We start from the raw sequence: 23,380 nt of genomic DNA, 5'->3' as shown, positions 1-23,380 counted from the left end.
TGCAACAAGATGGCGCCTCGATGGGATGATCAAGTGCGATGCAACCAAATGATGTCTTTGAAGCAATGTGACAACTTGGATGCGTTGCGTGCATGCCCAACGGTCGTGCGGTGAACTCGGTAAACTATTGAGGTGCAACAAGCCCTGTGACATGCTTCTCCGGTGATGCAACGGCAAATTCGGCAGTGGCGACACACCTCTCCAGCGATGTGATGCGCTTCTTTGACACTGCGTCGGCAAAAAGCTGCGGTGCACTCATTTGGCGCTGCGACGGCAACAGCTGCGGCGGCAATGCGCTTATTCCTTGTTGCACCGCGTTTCCAGTTCCCAGCGACACGCAGTCCCCAGAGGTCCCCAAAACAGCTGCAGGCACCTCTCTGCAGGTAGAATTCCCAGCAAGGAAATTCAGGGGAGCTGGTGGTGAAGTCTTTGTGCCCCTGAGACTTCAGAACTGGGGGCAAGCTCACCTTCAAGCCCTTGAAGATCTTCCTCAAGATGACAAAGTACACACAAAGTTCCATTTCTCCTTTCCTTGGCAATAAGTAACCACTGCAGGCCAACCCCAAACAGTACATATCACAGGGGCAGTCTTCTCCGTTCTTGGTTTCTCTCCTTGGCAAAGGTTCGTCTTGATTCCCAGAAGTGATCTAAAGTACTGGGCCCCAATATTTAACCCTTTGACCTCTGAAGACAGTGAGTGTCTGTACCTAGTCAAAACCAGTTCTGTCCTGGTGCAGCTTCCTGGCAGGTGGTGGAGACAGCATTGTTGAAAGCAGACCTGGCCCACGTAGCTGAAAAGAAATCTCCTCCCACTACTCTCTATTCTATGTAGGCTCAGGCAAGTGAAAGGAAATCTCTTCCCCCTACTCTCTATTCAACCCAGGTCCTATTCAGCCCAGCCCTAACTCATCGGACTGCTGGAGCCAAAGACCACTCCAGCCCCCTTCACCTAACAAACCAGACAAGAAATACACAAACCTAGCAGAGGCATACTGGATGGTTAGGCAAGAAAATACCTTCTTTCTAAAAGTGGTATTTTCAAACACAGAATGTAAAAATCACCCACACTAAAATATGTATTTTAACATTCTGAATTCAGGCATGCTTGTTTTTCTACCTTGTTCCCTGTGTCAATTAGGATTATAATATGTTAGAATCAAACTGCCCAATCCGGGCTATGGCAACAGGTAGCCTTGCAATAGTGAAAAACTAAATTGGCTGTAATTCACTATCAGGACATGCCACACACATCAGGGCATGTCCTACCTTTCACATACAATGCACCTTGCCCACTGAACTACCTTGGGCCTACCTTAGGGGTGACTAATATGTAGAAAAGGGAAGGTTTAGGGACTGGCAAGTGGGTGCACTTGCCAAGTCGACATGGCTGTCCCAGACTGCACACAGGCTCTGCAATGGCAGGCCTAAGCCACACTTTACAAGCTGCTTCTGTGGGTAGCACAACCAGTGCTGCAAGCCCACCAGCAGCATTTGATTTACAGGCCCTGGGCACACATGATGCACTGTACTAGGGTCTGACAAGTAAATCAAATAAGCCAATCATGGAGTCACTAATCCATTACAACAATTTACAACATGCAGCACTTGCACTTTGGCACTGAACAGCAGTGGCAAAGTGCACAATCAATCAATCAATTAATCAATCAATGATATCATTTGTAAAGCGCACTACTCACCCATGAGGGTCTCAAAGCGCTGGGGTGGGGAATGCTGGTATTTCCCGAAAAGCCGGGTCTTGAGGAGTTTTCTGAAGGTCAGCAGGACTTGGGTCTGCTGTAGGTGGATAGGGAGGGTGTTCCAGGTCTTGGCGGCGAGGTGGGCGAACGTTCTGCCGCCGAAGGTCGCTCTTCAGAAGCAGGGGACTGTGGCGAGGTCAGCGGAGAGGAGCTGGTGGGGGGGGTGTAGAAGCTGAGTCGTCAGGTGGGGTGTGATGTGGCTACAGCGAGGGATATCGAAGATCAGGCGTGCAGAGGAGTTCTGGATGTGTTGGAGCCATCTAAGGAGTTTGGCTGAGGCTCCTGCGTAGAGGGCGTTTCCGTAGTCCAACCTGCTGCTGATGAGGGGCTGGGTGACCTTTCTTCGTGTTTCAGTAGGGATCTATCAATCAATCAATCAATCAATGCATTTGCTTAGCGCACTACTCACCCGGAGGGTCTCAAGGTGCTAGGGGAGGGGGGGTCCGCTACTGCTCGAACAGCCAGGTCTTGAGCTGCTTCCTGAAGGCTAGGTGGTCCTGGGTCAGGCGGAGGTGGGTCGGAAGGGAGTTCCAAGTCTTGGCGGCAAGGTAGGAGAAGGACCTTCCCCCTGTGGTGGCTCTCCGGATGCGGGGGACGGCGGCGAGGGTGTGGCCGGTCGATCGAAGCTGGCGTTTGGGAGCGTAGAAGTTGAGGCGGCTGTTGAGGTATCCTGGGCCTTGGTTGTGCAGGGCTTTGTGTGCGTGGGTGAGGAGACGGAAGGTGATTCTCTTGTTGCCTGGGAGCCAGTGCAGGTCTCTCAGGTGTCCGGAGATGTGGTTGCGACGGGGGATGTCCAGGATGAGTCGTGCTGAGGTGTTCTGGATCCGCTGGAGTCTCTTCTGGAGTTTGGCGGTGGTTCCGGCGTAGAGGGAGTTGCCGTAGTCCAGTCGGCTGGTGACAAGGGCCTGGGTGACCGTCTTCCTGGTCTCGGTGGGGATCCACCGGAAGATCTTGCGTAGCATGCGTAGGATGTTGAAGCATGACGAGGAGACGGCGTTGACTTGTCTGGTCATGGAGAGCGAGGAGTCCAGGATGAAGCCCAGGTTGCGTGCGTGGTCTGTTGGTTTGGGTGCGCTGCCTAGGGCGGGGGGCCACCAAGAGTCGTCCCAGGCGGAGGGTGAGGATCCCAGAATGAGGACTTCCGTCTTGTCCGAGTTCAGTTTTAGGCAGCTGTTCTTCATCCATTCGGCTACCTCTTTCATCCCTTCGTGTAGGTTGGCTCTGGCGGTGGCGGGGTCGTTGGTGAGGGAGAGGATCAGCTGGGCGTCGTCGGCGTAGGAGATGATGTTGAGGTTGTGCTGGCGTGCGATGGCTGCGAGGGGGCTCATGTAGACGTTGAAGAGGGTTGGGCTGAGCGAGGAGCCTTGAGGAACGCCGCAGATGACTTCGGTGGCTTCTGATCTGAACGGAGGGAGGCGGACTCTCTGTGTCCTTCCGGCGAGGAAGGAGATGATCCACTCCAGTGCCTTCTCCTGGATTCCGACGTTGCTGAGGCGCTGTACTAGGGTACGGTGGAAGACAGTGTCGAAGGCCGCGGAGAGGTCTAGGAGGATGAGGGCCGCTGTTTCTCCGTTGTCGAGCAGGGTTCGGATGTCATTGGTTGCTGCGATCAGGGCGGTCTCGGTGCTGTGGTTGGCCCGGAAGCCAGACTGCGAAAGGTCGAGGGATCCGTTCGTCTCGAGGAAGGCGGCCAACTGCTTGTTGACGGTCTTCTCGATGACTTTTGCGGGAAACGGGAGAAGCGAGATGGGTCGGTAGTTTTTGAGGTCGGTGGGGTCGGCTGAGGGCTTCTTTAGTAGGGCGCTGAGTTCGGCGTGTTTCCAGCTCTCCGGGAAGGTAGCGGTGTTGAAGGAGGTTTTGATGATGTCCCGCAGGTGGGGTGCAATTACAGCGTCGGCCTTGTTGTAGACGTGGTGAGGGCAAGGGTCGGTCGGCGATCCGGAGTGGATGGAGTTCATCGTGCGGATGGTGTCTTCAGTGCTGATCGGGGTCCAGGCGCGGAGGGTGGTGGTGGGGGGCGGTGGTTCGGTCGTGGCGTGCGTCGGTTGAGTGCTGAAGCTGTTGTGTATGTCCGTGATCTTGTTGTGGAAGTAGGAGGTGAGGGAGTTGCAGAGGTCTTGCGAAGGGGTGATGTAGTTGTTTCCGGCGTTGGGGTTGGAGAGCTCTTTAATGATGTTGAAGAGTTCCTTGCTGTTGTGTGCATTGTTGTCCAATCGTTCCTTGAATGAAGTTTTCTTGGTGGTGTGGATCAGTTGGTGGTGTTTTCGGGTGGCGCGCTTGAGGGCAGTCATGTTGTGCGGTGTTGGATCTCTGCGCCAGGCCTTCTCGAGGGCTCTGCAGTTCTTCTTGGAGCTCTTTAGTTCGTCGGTGAACCATGGGGCTTTCTTGCTGCCGGGTCTGCTCGGCGGGGTCTTCAGAGGGGCGAGTTCGTCTGCGCAGTCGCTGATCCACTTCGTGAGGTTGGTGGCCGCTTGGCTGGGGTTCGTTGCACTGATGGGTGAGTACTTGCTCAGGGAAGTCGCGAGCTGGTCGGTTGTGATCTTGTTCCAGCTTCTGCGTGCAGCCTGTTGCTGTTGGTGGTGGATCGTGGTCCTTTTGAAGCTGAAGTGGACGCAGCTGTGGTCCGTCCAGTGGAGTCCGGTGGCGTGTCTGAAGGCGATGTCCTTGCTGGAGGAGAAGACGGGGTCGAGTGTGTGTCCGGCGTAGTGGGTGGGGGTGGTCACCAGTTGCTTGAGTCCGAGGTTGGCGAGGTTGTCCAGCAGGGTGGTGGTGTTGCGGTCGTTGTTGTTCTCCAGGTGGAAGTTGAGGTCCCCGAGGAGGATGTAGTCGGTGGAGGGGAGGGCATGCGGGCTGACGAAGTCGGCGATGTCCTCGCTGAATTGTGTGCGTGGTCCCGGGGGTCTGTAGATGAGGGTGCCTCTGAGGGTGGTCTTGGGGTTGGTGTGGATCTGGAAGTGCAGGTGTTCAACGGGTGCGAGGGTGTCGTCGGTGTTGGTCGTGACGAGGATGGAGTGCCTGTGGATGATGGCGATGCCTCCTCCTGTCTGGTTGGCGCGGTCCCTCCGGATGATCTTGTAGCCGTCCGGGATGGCGATGGCGATGTCGGGTGCTGAGGAGGCGTTCATCCAGGTTTCCGTGAGGAAGGCGACGTCTGGGGCTGTGGTGTCGAGTAGGTTCCAGAGCTCGACGGCGTGTCTGTGGACGGAGCGGGTGTTGAGCAGGATGCATTTCAGGTGGCTGTTGCTGTGGCTCGTCGATGTCTTGGGCACTGCGGGAGTGGAGCAGGTCCGGATGCAGGTGAACTTGCAGGAGTTGCAGCAGAAGGGTCCGTGGGTGCGTCTCGGGGTGGCTCTGTAGCAGCCCGGGAATCGGCCGGCGTTGAGTGTGTTGAGTTAGGTGGCGGCGTAGATCCGGCGGGAGGGCTGGTGGCTGCGGGAGGTATGGGTCCGGGCGCGGACGGGCGCAGACGGGCTTACCTTAGGCGCACCTTCGGCGCACAGTCGGCGCGCCCGCTGCGCGTGCACGCTGCGCGTCAGAGACTCTGCCATATGTGGTGAGTGGGGGGGCGGAGCGAGGGAGGGGCAGCTGGGAGGCGGGAGCGGGGCGGCGAATGGGAAGGGCTGCCGAGGGAAGGGGCGGGGCCGCAGGGGGCAGCGGCGGGGAGCGGGGAGGTGGCGGGAAGCACGGCAGGGGCGACAAAGTCACAGGGGTACAACAATAACAATACGGGGAAACAGAAAATAAACAGGGAGCAGAAACTACACAGGGGGCGAAAAAACAATCGGAGTTACAGAGGAACAAAATACATCAACACGGGGAGTATAAAATGACAGGGAGCAGAGAACACACCGGGGTAAAGAAAAAACAATCGGATTCGCAATACAGACGCGGTGCAGGAGGGGCAAGAGTGCCAACAGCGGTGTCACAGGGTCACAGGGTCACAGCTTCGAGCGGCGGCGGCACTTGGCGGGAACGGGGGGCAGCCTGGGCTCACTCACGAGGAGTGTGCGTGGTGCGTGGGGGTGACCGGCCCAGAGGGACAGAGGTCACTGCTCGCCACCTCGCCCACCCCGACCTATATGGCCCAGTCAGTGGGAGGGAGGGGCAGCTGGGAGGCGGGAGCGGGGCGGCGAATGGGAAGGGCTGCCGAGGGAAGGGGCGGGGCCACAGGGGGCAGCGGCGGGGAGCGGGGAGGTGGCGGGAAGCGCGGCAGGGGCGACAAAGTCACAGGGGTACAACAATAACAAAATGGGGAAACAGAAAATAAACAGGGAGCAGAAACTACACAGGGGGCGAAAAAACAATCGGAGTTACAGAGGAACAAAATACATCAACACGGGGAGTATAAAATGACAGGGAGCAGAGAACACACCGGGGTAAAGAAAAAACAATCGGATTCGCAATACAGACGCGGCGCAGGCGGGGCAAGAGTGCCAACAGCGGTGTCACAGGGTCACAGGGTCACAGCTGCGAGCGGCGGCGACACTTGGCGGGAACGGGAGGCAGCCTGGGCTCACTCACGAGGTGTGTGCGCGGTGCGTGGGGGTGACCGGCCCAGAGAGATCTACTTGTAGATCCTGCAGACCATGCGGAGGGTGTTGAAGCAGGAGGAGGAGACAGCTTTGACCTGTTTAGTCATGGAGAGGGTGGAGTTGAGGATGACCCCTAGGTTGCGTGCATGGTCAGTGGGTGTTAGAGCGGTTCCCAGTGCGGTCAGCCACCAGGAGTCGTCCCAGGCTGAAGGGGTGGCTGCGAGGATAAGGACCTCTGTCTTGTCCGAGTTCAGCTACAGTCGGCTGTTTCTCTTCCATTTATCGTCGACCTTCATTCTTCGTGAAGGTTTGTTTTGACGGTGTGGGGGTCCTTGGTGAGGGAGAGGATCAACTGGGTGTCATTGGCGTAGCATTGCATCTAGTCCAGCAAAAACATAGCAAAAACACAGGAGGCAACAGCAAAATATGGAAGGGAGACCCACGCCTATGGTGCCAGGTCTAATAATGTGGTAATATGATTACTGGCATCCATTACCACCAGGAGCAGCCCGTGCAGGTACGAGTGATGGGCTGAGTGCAGGGGAACTCGACGGGCGACAACGAGGGAAAATTAAATAAATAATTAGTTTTCCTTCATCGTCGTCTGTTGAGTTTTACCCACCCCGCTCCACTGTCCCACAGCTCTTACCTACACGGGCTGCTCCTGATTACCACCGTATCTAGATGTTTTCCAATAAAATTAGAGAATAACTGCTGAAACATTGTTACCACTGGCTATTTCCAAACTCTCTGTGGCAGCAAAAGGCTACAAAAGAAATTTGAAGAAATGACCAAAGGAAATGCAGTATTACTTTCAGATCGAAATTAAATTACTGAAATTACTGCAGAATGGAGACATTGACCTTAGCAACCAGGCTCTTTGTTGCAGTACTGTATTATCAATGTGTTCATGATTTTCACAATGGCTCCCTATATATTTCTTCTAGTTAATAACTAGTCTCGTTCACATTGTGTCATTGAACTTCAGTGTGACTGGACTTCAATGAAATAACAATGCCATAAAGAAGGTTTTCTAGTCTTTCTTACTACTTTTTCTCCTATTGCCCAGGCACAACTTCCAACATCTTGTGTCCTATGTTAGTCTGCTATTGTTGTCTTTTAGTCCTTAAGTGTCCTGTCCTGGGGTATTACACATGATACTATTGTTTGATGAATGCACTCAGGGCAGAGTTTCCATTTAGCTCACATGAGACCATTCATGTTGACTCCCAAAGTCTCTTCTGTGGAGTGTTACTCCATTCTTAGATGTTATTTAGTCCATGTAGTATTAGTGAGGAAGTAAGATTGTGCTTGGAGCTCTTCTGTCCTGACTATTGAGTGTGTGAGAATTTGATGCATGGGATGTTTGGGTATAGATGCAGCCAGAAGCCTGACAGCTAAAGACATTTGGAGGCAGAAAGATCCCCGGGAGGAGCTATCGGGCTCTGAATGTAACCTAAGAGCGTAATATGAAATGCAGAACTTACCACCTCCCTGAGTGGCTTTAGCCTCTTCTGTGAACAGCCTGTCCTCTGCCTACAACAGAATCACCGACACTATGTAAATAGGCGTCAATATGTACATAGGCTCATACTGCAGATGGATTTTAATTAAACACACTGTAGAATTATGAAAAACAGCTGCTAGGGGTCCATTGTATTCCTTTCATAAGAGATCAAAGCGAAAATAAAATGGAGGTTTATTTACCAGATTAAAGACCATTTACAGTGATAAGATGTATTTTTCACAGTGTGGTTGCAGTGTCTCCTTTTGTGCAGGCTGTTGCTGTTCCCTTTTATAAATGATGTTTTTCATCTTAATTATTAACACTTGAAGGTGCACCGTGCACTTCACGTGTATCTTTGCATCCCATTACTTCTTCTGAAGACAGCATAATAGAGATCCCGAGGTAAATAGAGAAAGGCACACATATTGCAAATAAAAAGAGTTTAGACGGATAAAAAATATGAGTTTGTAATCAGATAGCTGGGGTGAAGCATGCTAGCAGAGCCCAAAGGGCTAGTTGCCCGGTGCATAACAGTTTAACCGAAGTGTTGCTGTAATTTACCCATTATTTCCTTTTCTGTTTTTTTAGTTGGGAGAAGCACAGGCTCATTAAGATGTTGGCTGCGGTAGTAAAATGTAGAACAGTCATATTTAGAACGTTCCATTTTTGTAGGAAATTAAGGGGCATATTATCAAGGGGGTTTATCGCCGCTTTTTTGGCTTTAAAAGCCAAGAAAGCGGAGATAAAATTATCTCCCTATTACCTAGCTGTCGCTAACACCAGTTAGCGACAGCTAGTAGGAGATAGCGACCATCTTGGGCCCCGCTTTGCATGTCAGTGATATTTATCACTAAAGACATGCAAAGTGGGCGTGCCAAGATGTTAGCGACTGGAAACAGTCGCTAACATCGCTATCTCCTATTACCAACTTTTGGAGATATTCGCGCTAAGCGCGAATATCTCCAAAAGCTAACACCTGCTCCTGAGCAGTTCTTAGCCATGTTATCCAATGGTAGGTGGATAACATGGCTAAGAGCATTAGCTCGGTAATGCATGAATATCGCGGACTTTTCAGCGATATTCATGCATTTCGGCCGATTTTTATCGCTTAGGAGATATACCTTGATAATAGCAAGGGGGCATATTACCAACGATTAGCGATATTTATCGCTAACGATGCTTAGCAACGAATTTTTTAACGCTAAGCATCGCCGGAAATTATCGCAGATAACTTGCTATTAGCAAGGTTTATCTCAGAAGTGATAAAAATCATCGCGCTAACTGCCAAATGAGAGATTATCGCTGGAAAACCAACGATAATCTCTCGAAGTTTGGCGTTAGCTTGATGATAGGGGCTCACAAACTTAGCCATGATATCCACCTTCCATAGGATATCATGGCTAAGTCAGAAAAATGCCAGGTGTAAAAAAAGCAGTGCTAACCGCTGTTAGTGCTGCTTTTTTTTATCACTAACAGGGTTAGCGAAATCCTTGATAATAGGAGAAATGTCGCTTAACAACATTTCTCCTATTATTTTTCTCTGGAACGCCCCCTTTGCATCTCATTAGAGATGCAAGGGAAAGCGTAGAGAAAAAGGGTGCTAACATGCAAATTTGCGTGTTAGCACCCTGTTGCTGATAGGGAGATAATTTTATCTCAGCTTTCTTGGCTTTTAAAGCCAAAAAAGCGGAGATAAATCCCTTGATAATATGCCCCAAGGTTCCTAAGCGATAAAAATCGCCGTAGCTCGGCGATAAAAATATCGCCGCTAAACCAACATAGCTATAATTATCGCTAGTTGTTGGTAATATGCCCCTAAATCACAAGTAAAACTCCAGAAATCTCTCCAATTTAACGAAGACACCTATAACATTAGTAGGTACATATCTGTTTACATGAGGTGAAAGTTGTCATAGTAGTTTTCTATACAACAAGTGAAAACAGTACGATTACAAGAAGGCAGTAACACCAAGGTGCAAGCTCAACACAAGGTCAACTAATTGCCTATAATTTGTCATGTGAACTGCTTTATAAGAGATGTCACTCAATAGCTAACTCTATTACTAGGACACTATTAAGAGTAGAGGAGGTATTTATCACACATGATAAATAAAAATGATAACCCAGGCGACATTATTTATTGAGTGCGATATATTCCACCTATTACGAATTGTTTGGGAATATCGTGGATTTTTTAGTTCAGCACACCAAAATCCACATGGTAGTGTATGGTTTTCCGTATTAAGTTTCGAATGATTTGACCTGTCAAAGTTTAACAAAGGTTGAGTTATTTAATGCATCTGATAATTATCGATTCTGGTAACCAGACCCATTTTTAGAGCATTGAAAGCAACAATAGGTGAATTTCTTGTATCCTCTTTTATTTTCTGACATCAAGTCAGTTGTCCGCACATATTAAATACATTTTATCCTGGACAGCCTTCATTACAGATACCACCATGTATTTGCTATCTTCTTAAGTGAATTATTGAGAACACCCAAAAAAGGAACTAATGCTGCTAGCTGTCACCTGCTTCACAATACCCTTCAGATATAGATCATATAGCATTTATGCAAGTATATCATATTGAAATTCATAATGGGTGATATCCGTGCATTTATTCAAATTTGGCCACTTCATATTGAGGTATTAGATTTATATATAGTTTGTATCAAAAATGACTTTTAATCTTACTCTATCATATTGCAGGACCTTATTGTTTCGACATATTAAAAATAAAAAGGCCCATTGTCAGTTTTGAAGTCCTTTTGACACAGTGGGCAGTTGAATATCCATGATTTAGTAAGGGCTTAATCTGTAAAAAATTAAGTGCCAGGGCCCTTGTCAGGAGGCTACTGCAGCTTGCAGCACCCATCAGCCTGCCAGTGCTGTCAAAGGCAGTACCAACAGAACTACTCACAATCGAAGTCCTTCATGGGTGATGATTCAGATATTTCCAGGTGCACAACACTATAAAAATGACTTGGTTGGTAGGTATTAGTCTTTTTTATGTGAAATGAAGTACTGTGCCAAGCACCACAAATCACAGGCTCAAATTAAGCTCTGGATTGGAAATCGTTCTTTCTAGGTCCGTCAATGTATCTGGGCACCAAGCGTTGCGAGGCCAGTTCACTGTTACCACCAGTGTCATTTTTCACAATCCTGTAAATCAAAAAGAACCTTAGCAACTTCTCATTGCTCTGACATGCTTCAAAGAAATGCCTACAGTAGAATTGTAAGAATGATGGTAGCCAGTGTAGATGATGAAACTAGATGAAGGTTTATTTTTCAGTTTCAAGTAGGAGTCATAGGTTACAGGAATTGTAAGTGATACGGTAGCAGCCCCACCGGGAGCAGCATCCCAGCTGTTCAGCCCACACACTCTAACTGACATTCACTGAACCAGGCACACATAAACATTCTAAGACATCACACACACTCACAGGGCAAATAATACATAGGAGGAAATATAAAGCAATGAGAGAAGGATACCACACACCTCCTTCTTTTTAAGGAGACAATAACAAACAACACTTCAAATAAGAAGGAAACACTCATCATCATAAATATAGACATATAAAGAACGAGGAAATACAGGTAGAAATCACACACACACACACACTCTACCCTTTAGCAAGTGGGTGAGATACATGTGCCCCAACGGGCGCAACGCATATGTCTTTGGAATGGGTTTTACAAAGTAAATGCCCCATCACCAGGAAACGTACAGAGAGAACCCGGGGGCAAGTCATGCACGCCATAAAATTTTATTGTATCACGGTTTGGGTGCAAATGCCCAAGACCAGTAAATGTAAGTAGTGCTTGAGGTTATTTCCAATGTATCCCATGTTATGTAATGCCCAAGTAAAATGTAAATGCTAGAAAAGTTTGAGCTTATTGTAGATGCCCATCACCAGTAAAACATAAGCACTGTTTGGAGTCAAAACTAATATGCCCCATCACATGTAATGTAAATGTAAAATGTAAATGCAAATGTAAATGTTTGAGCATAAGACAAATGTCCATCAGCAACAAAAGGCACAACTAATATGCAATCTCACCTGTAATGTATATGTAAGATGGTTTGAACGATACAACATGCCCATCACTAGAAAATGCAAGTAATGTTTGGGGTAGGAACATACCCCCTCAAAATGTTTTGAGCTCAAAAACATGTCCCAACACCAGAAATACATCTAGCAAATACGGTTTGGGAAATAGGGTACTTTCCACATCACCAGTACAAATAAAGATATGCTTGGGATGCATACAAACAAACATATCCCAGCACAAGAAAAAGCATGCAACGTAGGGGTGAAAAACATAACCCTAATCTAAAAAGCAACACAAATTCAGATGCAACACTCTCAAGGATGTATACCAATACACAGAGGTTTACACCTTAGCATAATAAAGTTGACAAGTAAACATGGCAAAAACAATTGTGCAGAAAATGCCAACCCTAGTAGAATATATTGAACAGCAATAAAATAAGGAGAAAAGGCTGAAATAGTAAATTAATAAAGGCACTATCATCACTTGCAGGGAACATTCAACATAACATAAATAAACTGGCAGCAAATCCAGAACGGAACCTAAACATATAATGGCATGGCGTTTTAAATAACATAATATGTCATATGACAGAAACCATAACCCAGTGACGAGTTTTCACCAGAAATTCTTCTGAAATACTAGATGCACAACAGCTCATGAAGAAAAAGCCTATTATAGCCTTATAGCCCGCCGTAGAGGGCTATACTGGCTATTAAAAGCCCTCTCCAGCGTTAAAGGCCCGAGCCAAAGGCGAGGGCCTTTACAAGTGAGAGGGACTTTATTAGTCGGTATAGCCCAGCTACGAAGGGCTATAATGCTATTAGAACATTCTGCCACTAGAAGGCAGAATGTTCTAACAAAAAAAAACAAAGCCTTATGGGAGCATGAGGGGATTGGAATCCCCCCAGGGTCCTTGAAGCCTTTGTTCACAGCCAGAGCTGTGAACAAAGAAACATTGGAATGTTGGAGCTCCAGGCTTACACCAGCCATTATAAGCCCGGAGCACTCCATTGTTTTTAATGGAGCTCCCAACATTCCAATGTTCTAATGAACGTTATGTGGTGTGCCTGTCACCTGTGGAATTAAAACATAGGTACAGGCATATAGGCACTCAAAACATTCTCAGCATACCAAAATAAGTACAAGAATCAGGTGCCAAAAAATGTTGAAATCAAAGCTGTCTGCATCAGAGTGAGTGCTCTGTGCGATTCACCCAACGTGGTTTTAAGTCACAGCTTTCAAAGTTAATCAGGTCGCGTTGGTGAGCCTTTAGACCAGGCTTCTTTAACGAGTAGCTCGTGAGCTACTGGTAGCTCTCCAGCTACCTGTAAGTAGCTCTCCCATGTGCAGTTCTAGCTTCTATATGAAAAGCTTTGGCTACGTTGAATTAATATATTTATGCTAAAATTGAAAAGGGTGTATTGGAGATGAAAATGAGTGTATTTTCAGAACGCATAAGAAGGTGTGTAAGAAAAATGATGGACTTTGTAAAATATATTTGAAGACGATTTATGAGTGATAAATCATGCAGCATCAGGGAGACATGGCTCGTTGTATTACTTTGGTATCAGGGGTATTACAGCAATGGCTATTATGTATTACCCATGTAGAGTCATTCTAAATTGATATAGCTTTTTTTTAATTACTGGTGGCAACCCTGTCACTAGTATGATCTTGTCTGATATGCTCAATAGTACAATGGTAATAATATTAGCTCTGGAAGATATTCATTGAACATAAGTAGCTCTTATTACAGAAAAGGTTGGAGACGCCTGCTTTAGAACCAAGACAGACACCGTAGATACATTCTACAGCCTAGACCATCGAATGCAATGTTGATTGATCCACCACCAGGGAAATGAAGGAGCATTACTATGTTGCATCCAAGGCCTGCCAGTCTCTGCATTCCAGCTCTTCAGGAACATAACATAAAAACCCCACATGTGTATTTGTAAAGCGCATGATTACCCGAAAAGGTGTCTTGGCGCTGAATAACAGATGTTTAGTGTTACCCAACTCAATGGTACTCATTTTATCGACCTCAGATGGATGAAAGGCTGAGTTGACCTGCCGGGATTTCAACCTGTGACCATGAGATCGAACTCAGGCCCCTGTAATGGACGCAATAGTCCACAGATCCACCAGAAGAGAATGGAGAGGGTACAGCGTGCTCACCCTTTCAAAATCCACAGCCAAAGGTAAGCGCTTTACCGTCCAGCGCATGGCAGCCCACACAGCAATATTTTCAAATGCTGTAAAGTTAAGAGGACTCTCACATATAATGAAGCGGTCAGGCATTCTCTATCTATTTTAAGTGCAATGGCATAGATAACCCACACATTTTAGGAAATGGAAAGCAAAAATGCTCAAGCTCAGGAGACTCACTTTGCAGTAAAATAGTTAATCAGCACAGTAGATGCTGACTCACTGCAATTAACGCCCAGGGAACAAGGTAGTGCTTTGATGGATATACCAAAAGTCAATATCACTCTGCCCATTAGTTTTAAATAAACGTTTCTGATAGTTCACGGTTTGTACGGCATGTACAGGCTGTTAGATGGGCAATTCATCTACTGCTGTGAAAAGAAGGTTGAACGCACTCAACACGTGGCAAAGCTTTCCCACTGATACTGAAAAGTCAAAATCACAGTGCCACACTTAGCTTAAAATGAAGGCAACTGCAATGAAATGCTAGAAATATTTCCTGCATTTTTCAGTTAGCAGAACAGACAGTACAAGTCTTTGTAGGACACCAACGTAATTGTAACTCAGCAGCCGCACTTTCAATCTGCTGTACACCTGTTTAAATGCTCTGGCCTGGAGGCTATCTGGACACCAGTTGGGCTATCAGGTATATGTATTAGACAGGCTTCACTAAATTGCATTGGTAGTCTTTATGCTTTCTTATTAGTCTCTTGGATATATTTACACTCCAGTTTCAATCTACTCCCCTTCCCTCTTCCAAAATTGCCCTTTTCTTCACTCTAGGTCCTTTTTCCGCTCATCACCAGTGTGCATTGTAAGAATGAGGGTAGCCAGGGTTGAAGAGGGGGATTCACACTGGTGAGTAGATTACACTCTTTAATTAATATATTGTAAATGGAACACAGAGCGGAAACAGGTGATGCCTCCTTCAAGTGCCCAATAACCGACCCGTTAGAATCCTCCTACATCACTCACATTCCTTACATTTACCCATTCCACACACGCACCCATCAAGAGCCTTCCAACACGATACCATACATCTTCTCCCCAGAAGATCACAACCAAAACTAACTCCTATATACATACAACAATAACGCAAAAAAAATATTACAGGAGCATCAATCGAACAAAATTACAAATAGTACAAAATTACAATCAGAACAAGTATGGCTACCCCCAACTTGTAGTCGCACAACACAATCATTACCAACACCATTACACTTTGTTACATCCTTCTTTCCACTACCCATCTCCACCACTCGTTCCCTAACCAAAACATGCCCGCTGCATTCACCTTCATTTACATCATTGCTGCTAGACATACTCGCATCACTCTGCATATTACACCAATTTATACGGCTCAAATTCCATTCCCTTTACCAACCCTCTAGGATTCTGCACATGACCCAACTGACCCACCTTAACTATGGGCCAATGATTCCTATAACTTTGTGCACTCATAGAGTGTTCTTGAAATTCCTTAACCCTTGACCACATACCTTCATTGCATTCCACATTTCTCTTCTCTTTACATTCCTTCTCCTTAACCATCATAAAACCAACTTCGTGGAGAGCTTCCTTGCCCTCGAAACCTATGTTTTGCCACTCACCGAATGAGGTGTCACATGATAAGCCAACAGCCTCTCTTGTAACGCTTCCCTCCAAGGTAAACCTGCAGCCAAAGCTAATTGAATAGCCTCCTTGACTACTCTATTAAAGCATTCCACCTGGTCATTTCCTTCTGGATGAGACAATGATGTTCTCACATGCTTGATCCTCAATCCTATCAACAATCTTTGCATCTTATCAGATGTCAATTGTGTACCATTATCCGAAGCAATCACTTCCAGGACACCTTCTCATGCAAACACATCCTCCAAAAACTCAATGACAACCTCCGTGGTCACACTACTCACCATCCTTATTTCTGGCCACTTTGAGTAATAATCAATTAACACAGTTGCATGATTGTCCTTAGCTAGCAATGTAGGAAAAGGACCCATTAAATCAATAGCTAACTGTTGCCATGGCCCCTTGGGTAACTCTGCCATGGTCAAAGGAACACTCAAATGTTTAGCCACCTTATCACTAGTATTGCACGCCTTACAATTCTGCACCCAATGGTCCAACATATTGTCAATTCCAGGTCACCAAATATTTTCCTTGATTCTCCTCTTTGTACTTGACATACCACCATGACCTTTATGACCCATGTCAATAATATGATTCTGCACTCCCCCAGGTGGCACAATCCTGTCACCTCTCAAAATTATTCCATTGGACACGCACAATTCCTCCTATATCTTCCAAAAATCACTACATTCCCCTCATAATAACGCTTAACTTGGCCAACCACTTACATTGTATCTCTCCACAGCTACCAACACCAGATCATTCCCCATTTCTTGTAACCACACGTTTTCCTATAATAGATGATCACCCACACTCTTCTCATTTTTACCAGACACAATATCCTCATGCATAAAGGCAACCTCACACTCACACTCATTCCCAGTTCTGCCACACTACTCCTACGCAATCCCAACAACCCATCAGCAACCAAATTATTCTTCCCTGGAATGTATTCAATCTCATAATAAAACCTTTGCAATTTTGATGCTAATCTTGCAAGTTTTGGTGTCAAATTTTTCCCCCTTCAGGTCTCAAAATATTTACCAATGGCTTATGGTCCGAGCATACCTTAAATTTCCTTCCTCACATATACATCTGGAATCGTTCAGCTGCATATGTTGCTGCAAGTAACTCCTTCTCAATTACAGAGTAATTACACTCTGATGGTGTCAAAGTCCGAGAAGTGTACGCCACAATCTTCTTCTCATTCTTCATTCTTTGTGAAAACACAGCCCCAATAGCTTAACCACTAGAATCCACAGACAACACACCATCAGCCTAACTCATAAATGATCCCAACAGGGGGCTACAGAAATCACTATTTTCACTGCCTTAAAACATATATATTCTGTTCTTCCGTCCACACGAATGACACATTTTTTTTAGTAACACTCTTCAGGGTTCCACATTAGATACATAGTTTTACACGAAACCTGAATACAATTATGTGAAACCTAAGAATGACATCTACTGTTCCGTATTACGAGGTTCTGGTGCAGCCATAATCGCTTCTACATTTCTGATTTTTGGTTGAATCCCGTCCTTGGATATTACATGACCCAGATATTCTACTTCCTATTTCCCAAATACACATTTCTCATTTCTGATAGTCAATCCATGCATTCTAAGAACCAATAACACTGCATGGAGGTATTCATCATGAGAATTGTTTGTCCTGACCAAAAATTAAAATGTCATCCTGGAACACCTTTGCAACACATATCCCTCGAAGAATCCTCGTCATTTTACTTTGGAATACCGCTGAAATACTCACCAATCCAAAAGGAATTCTACAGTATTGGAACATGCCTTCAGGAGTGATAAATGCTGTATGATGTTTTAAATTATCATCCAACTCATTTTGGTGGTATGCACTTGCTAAATCAATTTTTGAGAACCGAGCAGCATTACCTATAGATGACGTCAATTCCTGTAGATTTGGCAATGGAAAAGTGTTCACCCATATCGCCTCATTTAGAGACCTGAAATCAACACATATTGAGGGAAATTACGACCAGAGAAACCCAATCCAAGCTTTCCACCTGTTCAATTATCCCTTCTGTACACAATTCCTGAAGCATGTTTTTACATTTTTCCCGGTAACTTACTGACACATTCCTAAGATTTTGACTTATGGGCAAAATACCATCCTGTAAAATAATCTTGTGTTTAAAATTAAGCATTTTACAGACTTTGTCAGAAAAAACATCCAAATACATCCTCTTAAGATCAGCATACCCCATATTTTTACCACCCTCCATTTCTTCGTCCTCACATTCCTGTTGTACCCGATATACCGGGGGATCCAAACTGGCATTAATATTCATTCTCAAACCTGTTATATGTGGCCAACCCAAAATAGTGGCTCCTTTCTTAGCTACATAGACCCTACCCTGACACTTCTTACCATCAAACTCTAACTCGACCCACACAAAACCCTGCATGGAAATCTTAGGTCCAGAATAATTGCAAGGATTGACATCAGGCTGTAATAACAGCCTACCTTGACATAATATGCACATGAATCCACCATGGTTTTTACTTCGACTCTGATGGAGCAAGGTTTCACATATACAGAAACTTGCTTGAAGTCAGCCCTCTCGAAATAACCTATAACATATTAACCAACATGTTTCATTTATTAATATTTGCATTTCACAACATTTCTAGTATCTAGGGGAAGCTCGCCTATGGGCTTTTACTAACATTAACTCGAATGTCCTAAAATGGCCGTTGAAAACGCGGGAAATGTACTATGCATGCGTCTGCCACATCTACGTGGTGTGATGTATTTCTGCCTTAGACGGAATTTCTCGCTTCTGCACACTAGTGCCAAAGATGGCTGCTTCAAACTCGCATGCTAACGCTTATGCTGCAGCTTGTACTAAGCTTGTTCGGTCTGCTTAAATATTAATGCAAAAGTTAAAATAAAGTAATGGGGATAGAGTAGAGATAAGTGGTATACAGTGCATTCATTTATTTTTGTATTTTAATATGTAACATTTTGATTTTGCTGTTAGCTCGTACTTGGGCCTGAATACTGACTCCTTCTCCATCTCGTACAAAGCTGTGCATGTGCACTTTGACTCCGAAATTGCTGAAGCATTGCCATTGAATGGCTGCCAACACCCTTCTTACCCACGAAATTCCTGGGAACCTGCTCTACTGACCTCTAAAGAGGAAGCAAGAAGACTCAAATAAATACAATGTATATAACTTTTATGCCAATATTGTTGGGCGGAATAAAGTCATAGGTGGCGCCTTAATCAATACCAGTCAATTGCGATGATCTCATCTTAGTATGGTGTGATGACTTCTCCTCGTCTTTCTAAAAATCACTGAAGGGGATCACATAGATGTGCAACATTTAGGGGTGGTGCATTGCCCTTGAAATGGTATAACTAAGGTAGGTTTAGAAAGAGAAGTTGTCTGACTTGTCCGAATAGCTGACCTGTCACAAACCCAACGCACTCAATAGGTGATCGTGAGCAGAAGAATCGATGACCCAATCGGGGTACTAATTGGCTTTTCCTAGAGAAAGGGGTGTGACGCTGGCGTTGCACTTAGACGAGGTCACCTGGCCTGATCTGCACCTGTCTTGTCCCGTGGGCACCTGATTAGTCGGGAGCCTGGCCCTGGCCTTTGGTCCCAGCCCATGACCAGGATTGGTCATTGCACCATTCTAGGTTTTTATAATCCATGTGGTATGTCCTTGTGCTAGTTCCTTTTCTCACCCTTCCCTGGTACCAATGTTTAAAGGTGTTACTGTGATTTCTTACAAACTCTATGTCCTACTGGTTATATTCTTCTTTGTATAATTTATTGTCACGAGATTGTGGCTTTCTCATTTTGACTCAGAAAATCTTTCATAGATAAATCTTTTAAAACTTCTTCCAGAGTCTGTGGTTTATTACAGGAAAGGTAAATGTGTTTAAATACTGCCTGTTTAAAAACGTACTCCCTTTTCGATCCATGGGACTTATAGTAAGGGTGACAAGGATTGGTAAGTCATGGTTTACAGATATAAGTCCTGAAAGGATTCAAAGTACTGATAGCGTGATTAAAAATAGTAATTAATTAGGCAGGACTGCTAGTTCAAAGTGTGAATGTTATATGGGCCCAGGTCAGTATGGTAAGATTGAGATAGTAGGTCCCTGCGCGCTCTATCAACTCCATCAATGCATATCGTACAAGTGGGCAAACTCATGACTTTGCCAACTTCATCTGCCTGCTCATCTTGCACACTCAACGCTACTCCACTTAAACTCAGTTCATCCTCTAAAACATCTTGTAGAAAGTGATTCACCTACTTCCCCATGTTCTAGCATACTCTACTAAAATGTCATTTGTTTTCTTGCATGTACTACATACTTTGTATAATGCCGGACACCATTTAGAATTGGCCAAATGATTACTCAAACCACATCTAAAACAAGATAACCCTCATTCATCACCTGTTTTACTTCTCATGAAACTCTCGCCTACTTTTGCCCCACTACTTTTACTCCTAAACCTTGCATCCTTTACCACAGCACTCATCTGGTTACTCACACCACCTTCGTTCCTTACATTTTGAATGCATTCATCAGAAACTTCAATACTCCTTTTTTTCTCCATTTTTCCTGGATTTATTTATATTTGGTCTCGGAGCACTTGATCATATGTCATATGACCAAAATCACATGTGACAGCTAAACCCCTTAAGGCAGATACAAAATGATCAATGCTTTCACCTTCTTTCTGTGCCCTAGAATAACATTTAAATCTTTCCATGGCTACATTTATTTTCCTACCAAAAATGTCTTGCATCTGTTTGATGGCATACTGATAAACTCCCACAACCCTAGCATTCTCAATTACAGGCACATGTTTTAACTCTTTCAAAGCTACCGCACCCAATCTATTCTTGAGTAAAAACAATTGCCTTTACTCTAAACACTCATCCTCTTCTAGTACTTCTCCATAAGCTTCAACCAAATCAATTAATAAATCCCACGGAACGAGAGGTTCACCCAATTCTGCTAAAACAGTGGTGGTTGTTTGGATGTTTGCCATAGTAACAACTGGTCACTAAGGCCGATTACCTAAAATACCTTTGACAGTCTCAAACTAGTGTACTGAAGTAACCCAGTGCCTGGAGCTGTCCTAATAAGTTCCTGTCACTGTGAAGAGTTTTTACTGACAAAAATGCCCTTGCTAATCTCAAATCGGTGTACACATCACTATTGAACCACCAGCATAAGATCAAAACCTGGAGGTGTCCATCAGGTGTGCCCATCACCGTGAAGGATGACCAAAAAACTGAAGTTCTAAGGTGTGCTCATCACCGCAGAATATAACATGCAATTTCTGAACAGAAGTCGGCCACAGTCAAGGGACCACAAGAACACATAACATATGAATATGGCCAAGAATCACCCAAGAACACAGTCCCTGGACAAATTTTAAGGTGTGCTCATCATCATGAAGGACGACAAGCACAGATTGTGAATAACTCAAAATCACCACACCGCAATATTGTGCTCATACGGTGTGCCCATCACCGGAAGATGACAAGCACGAAGAACAAACTCGGCAATAATTGCTATGCTCAGAATCTCAGTATCATGTAAGAATCAACACATCTAAAATGGTTGACACATAACATCCACAGAGCATCTTGACATCGTCCAAGAACTAGACTTGTAACTTGTAACACTTCTAATATGGCTGGCAAGAAATAGGAGCACTGACGTCACCAACCTTAACACCAGCAACCAATGCGGTGCACTTCAGTACTCACACAAAGGTGATATCACACCCAACATCACAGGATGGACACTGGCACTTTCACACCAACTCTGCCCCAGCTGCAAGTTAAATCCACAACAACTGAGGTTACAGCAGAGACCTTAGACCCAGCACAGCGACCCAGCTTCACACCATTTGTACAACCTTCCTACACCAACTGGTTCCACACCGGTAAGTAGATAACACTCTTTAATTAATAAACTGTATACAGAACACAGAGCAGCACTAGTAACAGGCGATGCCTGCTTCAACCGTCCACCAACCACCCTGTTGGAATCCTCCTACCTAACACACACTCCTTAAATCCACATATTCCACATATGCAACCATCCAGAGGATTCCAACACAATACCTTACCAGAATAGATGATGAAACAAAGTGAAGATTTATTCTCCTGTTTCAAGTAGGAGCAAGACCACTGACTCATTTTCTGTGACATTGCTCGCCCTCCCTCGCAGCTCCACCATTAAGTGAGGTGTAAAGACGAGAAGTCACCAAATGAAGAGTTGTTTAGGTATATTTAATCCTCAATAAGAATACAGGACTGACGGGCCCAGAGGAACAGCTCCAACTGACTCTGGAGTGTATGCCCAACATTCCATTACAACATAGTGCATAATATGAGGACAAGAACATACTAACATTCCATACCATAAGTAATTAAATAGAAGAGACATGAAATACATAAAATTAAGATTCATAGTAAAACAATAGAACACCAAATATCTCCCCCTTTAACAAAAATAAGAGAAAGAGAAGAGAAAAAAAAGAAATTATTCAAGAATTTTTTTTGGCATCCTTCTTGTTCTACAACTGCATCTTAAAACAATTTCAGGAGAAGAAACCTGCAAATCAGAAACATTGTTAGGTAGAGAAACTTTGGCAAGACAAGAAAACTCCACCGCTGACCATTATCAAGTCTGAAAGCATGCCCCTTAACCTCTGAAATATAATGAGGTTGCCTGAATTTGGACAAACCGTTTTGCAACATTAAAGGATCTTTTAATCTTACTAGATCACCAACAGAAAATGTGATCATTTTCCTTCTACTAGATTGACAACTCTTATCAAATCTGAGACGATTCGCATTGTCAGACATTCTTTTAGCTTTAGAAGCTTCTTCAGAAACAGAAAAATGATTGTTGAAAACATTCCAGAAAGGACACAAAAAAAGAGGAAACTTTCCTCCCTCTCATCAATTCAAAAGGAATGGAACCTGACATCAAGTGAGTAGTGGTTCTATGTGCCCAAATCATATTACGTACAGCTGTTTCACAATCCCCATGACTATTGAGAGTACTCTGTACACATTCAACAAGGACCCTATTTAACCTCTCAACTTTGCCGTTGGATTGAGGATGATAAAGAGGAGTGCGTAAATGTCTCATTCCTAATTTAGTCAAAAACACTTGCATGGATGGAGAAGTAAATTGCACTCCGTTATCAGTTAGAATTTCTTCCGGAACATCTTCTCTTGAGAAAATATCTTGTAAGAACCTAATGACAGCTTTAGAATTGGAATCAGACACACCTCTTACTTCCACCCACCTGGAAAGATTGTCAATAAGAACAATAAAATACCTCAAACAATTAGGTAAAACATGAAAAGGACCAAGAAGATCAACCGAAACTCTTTGCCATACTCTGGGTGGAAACAAAACAGGTTTGGGTATGGGAGTACTGGTAGTGAGATGTTTATCACTATAACAGCATTGTACACAATTTTGGAGTAAATTGTCAATATCACAATCCATACTGGGCCACCAGAAATCATTTCTAATTCTACGTTTAGTAGCACTCATGCCCAAATGACCAGAATGAGCTGTTTTCGTGATCCTTACTCTGAACACAGTAGGAGGAATATGTTTATCATCCCTAATCAGTAAATTATTCCCAATAG

This window comes from Lissotriton helveticus, chromosome 2_1, assembly GCF_964261635.1.
Source record: "Lissotriton helveticus chromosome 2_1, aLisHel1.1, whole genome shotgun sequence".
Taxonomy (NCBI): Eukaryota; Metazoa; Chordata; class Amphibia; order Caudata; family Salamandridae; genus Lissotriton; species Lissotriton helveticus.
This window is presented reverse-complemented; position numbering follows the sequence as displayed.